We start from the raw sequence: 10,852 nt of genomic DNA, 5'->3' as shown, positions 1-10,852 counted from the left end.
TTTCTTTTATGTTATCTTCTAGGAGTTTTCTAGTTTTGTATTGTACATTTAGGTCTGTGATCCACTGTAATAAATTTCGTGAAGGGTGTGCGATTCTTTCTTTTTCCATATTAATGTCTAGTTGTTCCAGAACCATTGTTTCAAAAGGCTATCTTTTCTTCATTGTATTGTCCTTGCTTCTTTTTCAGAGATCAGTTTGACTTTGACAACTGATCTTTATCTTTGACAACTGATCAAAGTCAACTGATCTTTATCAAAGTGAATCTATTTATTAACTCTACTCTGTTCCATTGATCTATTTATTATTTCACTAATACCACATTTTCTTGATCACAACAGCTTAATAGTAATTCTTGGAGTCACGTGGTGTCCTCAAATTTTGTTCTTCTCCTTCAATATCATGTTGGCTATTCTGGATCTTTTGCTTCTCAGTATAAACTTTACAATCATCAATATCTAAAAACTAGATTGCTGAGATTTTGTTTGGGATTGCATTGAATCTATTAATCAACTTGGAAATAACTGACATTGTGACAATGTTGTCTTCCAGTATGACATTCTGGAGACAGAATTATGGAAAAGGTAAAAAGATCAGTGATTGTCAGCAGTTAGCAGGGAAAGGGAGATAAACAAGCAGAGTACAGAAGATTCTTAGGGCACTAAAACTGCTCTGTATGATACTACCATGGTGGATGTATTTCATTATACATTTGTTCAATAGAATGTGCAGCACCAAAAGTGAATGCTGATGTAAATTATGACTTTGGGTGATGATAATGTGTCAATGTAGGCTCATCAATTGTAAAAAAATGTATCACCTGATGGGATATGCTGATAATGGTGGAGGCTCTGCCTCTGTGGGGGCTATGGGCATATATGGGAATGCTATATGACTTCTGCTAAATTTGCTAAATTTTGCTTTGATCCTAAAACTGCTCTAAAAAAATTTAGTTTTTTAAAAAAAGAATAGATAGGGAATACTTAAGTGTTATCAAAGTGGTAAAATTTAAAGAATGAGGAATACCAACAGACTCTCAAAAATGGTGGTGGTAAAAAGGTACAACCCCTGCAGAAAAAGATGTGCCCATTTGTAATAAAACTAAATAGCACATACTCTAGATCAGAAATTTTACCTACAGATAACTAAGCCCAGTGAAAACATATGTCCACAAAAATACACGTACAGTAAGTTTTTACAACAGCCCAAAACTGGAAACAGGTAATGTGTCATTAATACTAGAATGTATAAACATGCTGTGGTATATCCATACAATAGAATGGTATTTGGTAATAAAAAGGAATAAACTACTGATATATACAACATGGTAAATATCAAAAACATGCTGAATAAAGATGCCCTGTACGTCTATATTATATGGTTACACTCACTGAAATTTTATGAAGTAGTGGAATGTGTTTAAGATTAAAAAAATATTTTTTAGATGTTAGCCTTTTGGTGGTGGGGCAGAGTTTGAGAGCATGGGAGAACCGTTTGTGTGCTACTGATGTTCCAGATATTAGTACAGGTTTGGGTCACTATATAAATATGTTAAAACCAGGAAGGTACACTGTATGCATTTTACTTTACATAAATTTTACCCTAGAAGAAAAATGAGACCAGCAAGTATACATTAAACTGTGCTTGATATATATGCTAAAATATTTATGGTGGCATTTACTAATATTTCTAGCTAACTTTGAAATTCATAATAATAATAAAATGGATTGAGAAATAAAAATAGACAAAAAGTGACAAATCAATTATAGTAAAATGTTAATAGTAGAATAATCAGTGGTTGCATGGGGACTCATTGTAAAATTTCTTCTTTTCTATATGTTTGATAACTTCCATACCACAAAAATCAAATTTAAAGAAAGAAAACAAAACTCATGAAAGAATATTTATAGCAACTTTATTCTATTAGTCCCATATTAGAAACACCTCAGGAATTCATAAACACATGAATGCTAAACAATTTGTGATATTTTTCAAAAAGTATGAACTAATACTAGAAGCAACCACATAGATGAATCTAAAAAATATTAGAGTGTGAAAAGGAACCTGGATGCAAAAATGTTTACTGCATGATTCTATTTATAAAAAATTCTAGAACAGGCAAAAATTAATCTATAATGACATAAAGCAGATTAGTTTTTTCCTGAGAATTAAGAGTAGGGGAATTTAGCTACAAAATATAGGAGAATATTTGGGGGGACAATGGAAATATTCTACATTTTGAGCATAGTAGAGATGTGTATATCAGTCAAAACTCATTGAAATGCACACTTAATATAGGCAGTTTTATAACATGTAAATTATAACTCAATAATGCTGATTTGAGAAAAAATCTATATACTTGTGTTGCTCTGTATAACTTTTCAGAGGGTTTGATAAATTATCTCAATCTTAAAACCCTTTGCTGAGGGTTGTAATACATTTACATTTGCTCAAGTTTCTTATAGCTAGCTATCTCTCAGAGCTCAAGACATATGCCCAATGTCTTATTTAACAAACTACTTTGCTCCTTCTAATAAAGACTGCTGACTTTTCATCCAGCTGGTGGAGTATTCACTGCCTCCCCAAATTCTACATCAATCAGATACTTTTTCTCAGATGCAAATGACAGAGACTTAATTGAAACAGGAAAGATAGTGGCTCCTGAAACACAAGTAAGTTTTTTTCAAATAAATTTTTATTTCCATAAGTTTCTAGGGAATAGGTGTTATTTGGTTACATGAATAAGTTGTTTAGTGGTGATTTGTGAGATTTTGGTGCACCCATCACCCAAGCAGAATACTGCACTGTATTTGTAGGCTTTGTAGTCTTTTATTCCTCTCCCCCTTCCCACCCTTCCCCACTAAGTCTCCATTGTGTCCACTGTGTCATTCTTATGCCTTTGCCTCCTCGTGGCTTAGCTTCCATTTATGAGTGAGAAATACGATGTTTGGTTTTCCATGCCTGAGTTACTTCACTTAGAATAATAGTCTTCAGACCCACCCAGGTTGCTGCAAATGCCATTAATTCATTTATTTTTATGGCTGACTAGTATTCCATCATATGAATATACCACATTTTCTTTATCCACTCATTGATTGATGGACGTTTGGATTGGTTCTACACTGTTGCAATTGCAAATTGTGTTGCTACAAACATGCGTGTGCAAGTAACTTTTTAGGAAATGACTTCTTTCCCTCTGGGTAGATACCCAGTAGTGGGATTGCTGGATCAAATGGCACCTCTACTTTTAGTTCTTTAAGGAATCTCCACACTGTTTTCCATAGTGATTGTACTTGTTTACACTCCCGCCATCAGTGTTGAAGTATTCTCTTTTCACCTCATCCGCACCAACATCTATTATTTTTTCACTTGTTTTGATTACGGCCATTCTTGTGGAAGTAAGGTGGTATCGCATTGTGGTTTTGATTTGCATTTCTCTGATCATTAGTGATGTTGAGCATTTTTTTTCATATGTTTGTTGTCCATTTGTATATTTGCTTTTGCATGGCAAAAAAAAAAAAAAGGAACAGTCAACAGAATAAACAGACAACCCACAGAGTGGGAGAAAATCTTCACAATCTATAAACTGACAAAAGACCAATATCCAGAATCTACAACAAACTCAAACAAATTAGCAAGAAAAAAATATATCAACAAGAAATGGGCAAAAGACATGAACAGACCAGTAAGTTTAAACTGGAAAGCTCTGTGAAGAATGGGGACGTGACTGGCACTTACGGACAACTAGAACTAAGCAACTAGGTAATGTTTCCAGGGCCCTTTCATCCTCTCTCCCTTTTTAATTTTATTTTACATAGAGATAATTTGTTTTAATTTTTGTTTTCTGATTTCAGACATCATTTTACATTCCTGACTTTCTCCACTTTTCAAGACACAAAACATGACTCCTGAATTTATGAAATCCTATGGCTTTGCTAACTGATGAGAGTTAGTATTAACGCTTTTCTTGTGATTCTTAATTGTATAAGTTCCAAGGGAGGATTCCTTTGGCCTATTTTTGTTCACATAGCCACCTGTGGTGCCTATGGCCAGGGAACCAGAGATATGGTTTATGAGATATATAGAGGCTCCAGGGATATATAGTGTATATATGCATGTATATGTGTATATGCCTGTCAATTTTAGATTTTTATTTGACTCCTCAAGGCAGCCCCATGAAAACACCAGTAATTCAAATAAATTTAAAATTAAGGTATTTTTAGCAGCAATGTGATATTTGTTATATTGCATATTGTTGTTCTTTCTGGAATGCAGTAAACTGTAGTAAATATATTTTAACTATATATAAACCAATATTTTAGGATATCTGAGGTAGTTACTTATTTTCCAAACATATGTATAAATTCAAAATATTTTTCAATTCTTATTCTAAAACTGAAAATTTCATAGTTTCAAATAAATGCCATTGGTCTTCATTTCTATCATTTTCTTCCATTGTGTGTGTGTGTGTGTTTGCTTTTTGTTTGTTTGTTGACGGAGTCTCGCTCTGTCACCCAGGCTGGAGTGCAGTGGCGCGATCTCGGCTCACTGCAAGCTCCACCTCCCGGGTTCACGTCATTCTCCTGCCTCAGCCTCCCAAGTAGCTGGGACTACAGGCGCCTACCACCACGCCTGGCTAATTTTTGTTTTGTTTTGTTTTGTTTTGGTATTTTTAGTAGAGACAGGGTTTCACCATGTTAGCCAGGATGGTCTCAATCTCCTGACATCAGTAAAACTTTCAATTGTATTTTTAAAACACATTGAAGTTTAACATTTTAGAACTTTAAATTCTCCATCACCCAGAATTGGCTTTTGATCTTCAGATAAAATTTTTAATCATTTCAAAATAAGTCTCTTCAGGTTATGCATCTTTACAGGGAATAATAATTTTTAAAATGATCAATATTCAAAATACTGGTGGTTGAACTTTAATAGGTTCATAGATATTAGTTTTCAATATGCCTGCTCCAAAATTTCTCCAATATACTATAACACATTGAAGATTAATCGGTTAGCAATGTTTGTCCATGTACAAGTCCTTTAGTAAGAGTCATATTCAGGAAGACACAACAGTCTTCAAATGAATGACTAAAAGACTAAAAGCAATGTTTCTAACCTGTTCCATTACTATTTTGGGGGGCAGATTCCTCTTACTGCTGTAAGTCAATAAGTTTGCCCTCAGTTAATAATGACTCATTTTCTCATAGTTGGAGGGAAATCTTGTGAATCTCAGGCCAAACTTCCTAAGCAGTATCTTCCAATGTTTATGGGTGGTGCTTTCAACATTTATGTTTAAATGTTCTTATTTCACAGAAAGTACTACTACTTAGAAAGGACAAATTATAACAAAATTAATGTAAAGAATCAGATGCTTGAATCAGTATTCTACAAGGCAGGAATTTAGCACATAATAACATAGTGATTAAGCTTTAATGTTGTAATCAGTGAAATTCCATGACTCTTTCATCTCCTAATAATTATTTGTTTGCATGGCAATTTACGTAGTTCAGTTGTGAAACTATTTATTTTATCTTAGTAACTATATTCCTGGACAGAATTTTGTTTACTTATTATACACAGTTTTACAAGGTAAAAAATGGTTTGGACAACACAGAAAAAATTTCAAAAGAATATCGATTTAAATGAGATAGTGTATTTCTGCCTTACATTGAGGAAACCTAGAGGCAGGCAATCCACCAGTGACTAAAGTGTTTAACTTTGTACTTTACCTCAAAGGGCTTGGCTTCCATTCTCAAGATTACCTCATAATCCAAGAAGGATGCTAGAGCTGCAGCCGTTAAATAGAATGTTTGCAGTCCGGAAGAAAGAAGAGAATGCAAGAGCGATAGTTCTTCCGGTTAAATTGGCTCTTTTAAGCAACTTTCCTGGATAGTTTCCATAACACTTCTCCTTTTACCTCTGCTTTCAAATTGGCTGCTCCAGACTAAGTTCTTCTCTTACAGAATTCAGTTGAAACCAACAAGACATTGGCTCTACATGATAATATGATGACCTACAATAACATCCCCTAGTACCACAGAATTAATGATCATGTGTCTAGGGATTGTTTTCTTTGCAGTATTACAAAAATGACAATATTTTTTAGACATCAAATTATTGAACCACACCTTGAATCATTGTCTTCTGGTGTTCTATATTATGGACTAAAGTCTATAGTGGTCCATTCCTTTATAGATAAATTGTATGGATTTTTTGTCTGATGATTTGTAAAATGCTGTCTTTACCATTATAAAACAAGTGGCCATGATATAACTAGTTCTTACCTGGCATTTCTGGATCTGTAAATTCAAGATTTCCTTCAGTTCATGAAACTTGTCACGTCTTTCATAAATTATAATATACAATTTACACTTTGTTTACTCGATCTCAGTAAACCAAAGTTGTTGCTTTTGAACTTTTTTGATCTGAAGCAATGAATGTACTTAAAATGGAGAGCTTTCCATCTATCTCCATAACAGTTTCTGTCATATGCAGCACCTTAATGTTCCTCATAAGATGAGTGATGGAATTCTAACAGAATCTTTTATATTTACCTAACATGACACCATACTTCTTGTCAGATCAAGAATTTCTGACACTTCTCTCTTTACTCTGCTTTAATTTTGTCTTATTTTTCCTCAAATTCCCAAAAATATTTTGAAAAATTTGTTTTTTAAATTATTTTCTTTCTTTAACCATGGATTTTAGGAACTTTATTATTTTAATAGTTTTTAATCTTTAAGATAGAATTTCAAAACAAAAGATTTAAACATTTTTGCTCCAGCCAAATTCTACCAGAGGCACAAAGAGAAGCTGGTACCATTCTTTCTGAAACTATTCTAACAATTTAAAAGGAGAGACCCTTCCCAAACTCATTTTATGAAGTCAGCATCATCCTAATACCAAAACCTGGCAAAGACACCACAAAAAATAACACTTCAGGCCAATATCCCTGATGAACATTGATGATGATGAGAATATCCTCAATAAAATACTGGCAAACTGAATCCAGCAGCACATCAAAATGCTTATTCACCACAATCAAGTTGGCTTCATCCCTCAGATGCAAGGCTCTTTTAACATACACAAATCAATAAACATAATCCATCACATAAAACCAATGACAAAAACCACATGATTATCTCAATAGATGCAGAAAAGGCAGAGAGGTCCTATGTACACTTCATCTCATTTCCCTCAATAGACACAACTTATGTAACTAAACACAATAGCAAACTAAGAAATTGACATTGCTACAACTTGTATAGTTTTATACCATTTTATCACATATATTGTTTTGTATAACCAACACTGCAATCAAGGTACCAATCTATTCCATAAACAGAAAGGTCTCCCTCATATGGTTCCATTATAATTACACTAACCTAATAACCACCATCCTTAATTCTTGTAAACCACTAATCTTTCTTCCATGTCTATAATTTTGTATTACAAGAATATTATATAAATTGAATCATATAGCATGTGACTTTTTGAGATTAGCTTTTTTTTACCCTTAGCAAAATGCATTGAAATCCATTCATTATTGTATGTATCAGTAGTTTGTTCATTTTGTTGAGTAGTATTTTATCAAATAGAATGAGAGGAGCCTTGTGATTTCACCAACTACATCCTTGAGTCAATTTTATTGCTGCATTGCAGATAGTAGGAACCCAGAACCTGGAGTCTCATTGAATAGAGGATACACATATTGGCATTCAGAGAGTCTAAAGTGGGTAGAATTTGCATCAGAATACAAAATCAGATAGGTCTTTAGATGAGTGATGAACTGTACATGGCTTGTTTAAAATTCCCCATATATAGAGTAATAAATAGACTAAAAAGTGTCCATAGCTCACATATCTCTAAGAGTAGCTTGATTTTCATTAGGTAGAACAGAGAGACCTCAAAAATAAAAGACAAAATATAATACTGCATAAAGAGTCACACCTTAGTAATGAGGCTAGAGTCTGAACAATGGCTAATCTGGACTCATATTTCCAAAAACATTAAAATTAATTTATCAAGCTTCAAAAATATCATATTTATTCTGAAATAACTTAAAATGCCTCCCAGAATCAAATCCACACTTTTTTAAAAGAACATAAAAAATCCAGTGCTCAGCTAAAAAATTTAACAATATCTCACAATCAGTCAAAATGTAACAAACCTCCAGAGAGGAAAGGAAATATGTATATGTTACTAAAGGAAAACATCCATAAAACATAAATGACAGAAATGAAATTAGCGGATAACAACTTCAAGACTGCTAATATAAATTTTATAAATATACTCAAGTACATAATCAACACCATAAACAAATGAGATACAAATGAAACATCTATGAATAAAAACAAAATTGTATAATTTTAGAAAATATGATATATAAATTATCTTAAGCTGTTACTTCTTTGCAAATAAAATAATATCTAAAATTAAAAATGCACTGAATTGGATTTACGGCAGGGTAGATATTGCAGGAAAAAGTTCAAAACTTGAAAATATAGCAACAGCACCAAAGAGATTAAAGACTTAAATGAATACAACAGAAGTGACCTATATAACAATATTGAGCAGTATAACATACATGTAACTGGAAACTGAGAAAGGAATGGGAAGAAGGACAGAAAAATGTTTATAGAAATAATGGCCAACACTTTCCCAAATTTGATAAAAATTGTAAACACACAGGTTCAAGAAACTCTCATGTATCAAATCAGAAGAAATGTGAAGAAAAACACACCAAAGTACATCATAGCCAAATTTCCAAAATCCACTGATAAAGCTGAAAACATTAAAAGCATCAGAGGAAAGAGAGCAAAAAAGAAATTAACAATAGACTTATCAGCAGAAACTCTCCTGATCAACAGATAATGGAATAACAACTGTGACATATTAATGTCTACATCATCAAAAATTTGTTTCAAAGAGCATAATCAAGATTATTTCCCAATCATTAGAAACAGAATTCATCACTGGGGGTATGAATTACAGTATATTTTACAGAAAATTATTTAGCTAGGGGAAAATTTATACTACATGAAAAGTAATCTATACAAAAAAAAAAACGAAGACCAACTGAGACAAAGGCAAATATATAGGAAAATATAAAAAATGTTTTTTCTTTATTTAAGTATTGTTAAAATATAACCATGACTGAAAGTAGTAACAATGCATTGTAAGATCAACACAAATGTCAGAAAACATATGGAGGGTGGGGAATGGAGTACAATGTTGAAAACTCTTATATATCGAGTGTCACACTATTATTATTGTTTGAAGTTAGATATTGGTAAGGAAAAATGTATATCATAAACCCTAGTATAATCACTAACCAAAAAAAGATTTAAATTTCTCTAATACTGAAGATAAAGTGTAACCCTAAAAAAATTAAATTTACCAAAAAAAGAGAAAAAAGAGAAACAAAGTAGAAAATAAATAGCAAAATAGTAGATTTAAAATTAACCACATCAGTAATTATATTAAATGTAAATGGTCTAAACATTCTAATTAGTAGAACGGTATTGTTAAGCAAATAATGTATCTTAAATATAAAAACAAAGGTTTAAAGAAAATATTTAAAAGTCTACATACAAACACTAATTATAGGAATACTGGAGTAGCTCTACTACATATCAGAAGAAGTAAACTTCAAGGTAAAGAGTTTTACCAGTAATTAAGAGGAAGCTACAATAATGACAAAATGGTTATTTCATTAATTACAAAAATTATTAAAATGAATGTATATAATAACAGATCTTTAAAAATACAAATACAAAATTTACTGTTACTAAAAGGATTTCAGAAATTCAGAATCATAGTTGGATATTTCAACACTCTTCTCTGAGTAATTGAGAAGTTTAAAAAAATATTAAGGATAGAGATCTTATTCAACAACTCTACCAACAAACTAGACCTAAGTGTAATTTATAGTAGAATATATATTGCTCTCTCATGCACAGGTATCATACACCAAGATAAAGAGTATCCTGAGCCATAAAATGACTCTCAGTAAATTTCATAGTATAATGTTACCTGACAGCAATTGAATTAAACTACATATTAATGTCAGAAATATATGTGGAAAATACACAAGTATTTGGAACTTAACACACCTCCAAATAAATTAATATACCAAAAAAGTCACAAGAATTTAGTATTTATTTAAAACTGTATTAACATGAAAATGCAACATATCACAGTGTGTGTGAACAAATAAAGTAGTGCTTAGAGTGAAATTTATAGCAATCAATACTTACATTAAAAAATAAGAGATAAAAATCAATGATCTCACCAACTACCTTGAGAACCTAGAAAAAGAAGAGCGATTTATACAAAAAGTAAACAGGTAGAAAGAAGTAATAAAAACAGAAGCAGAAATCAGTGAAATAGAGAAAATCAATAGAGAAAAATCAATTGAACCAAAAGTTGTTTGTTTGAAAAGATTAGTAAAATTGATAAGCTTCTAAACAGCCTTATCAAACATACAAAACAATCTTCCCAGTCCTATGACCTGAATTAGCTGACTGAATGTCATCTATGTCATTTGATTTTACATAAATGACAAGGTAACTTAATAAGCTTCATTTTATTTTATAGTCAGTACAACATACTTGTGAAATAAATGAAATAACTGGTTTGAGTAATATAGAATGATGTCATTGCCAAACAAATGGTTGCTAGAGCTGGTGATTTTAAGTGTTAGAAAGAGTAGATGTTGGGTGGAAATGATAGCTGTTTTCAGATATATACAAGCTGGCTGAATTGCGGAAACATTAGAGTTGCTGTATAACTACTGAGAGCATAAATCTACAAATCCATGGAAACTGAAACAAATATGACAATCATTTTTTA

Source organism: Macaca mulatta, chromosome 4 (genome assembly GCF_049350105.2).
Source record: "Macaca mulatta isolate MMU2019108-1 chromosome 4, T2T-MMU8v2.0, whole genome shotgun sequence".
Lineage (NCBI taxonomy): Eukaryota > Metazoa > Chordata > Mammalia > Primates > Cercopithecidae > Macaca > Macaca mulatta.
The sequence above is the reverse complement of the archived record's forward strand: the minus strand, read 5'-3'. Positions refer to the sequence as shown.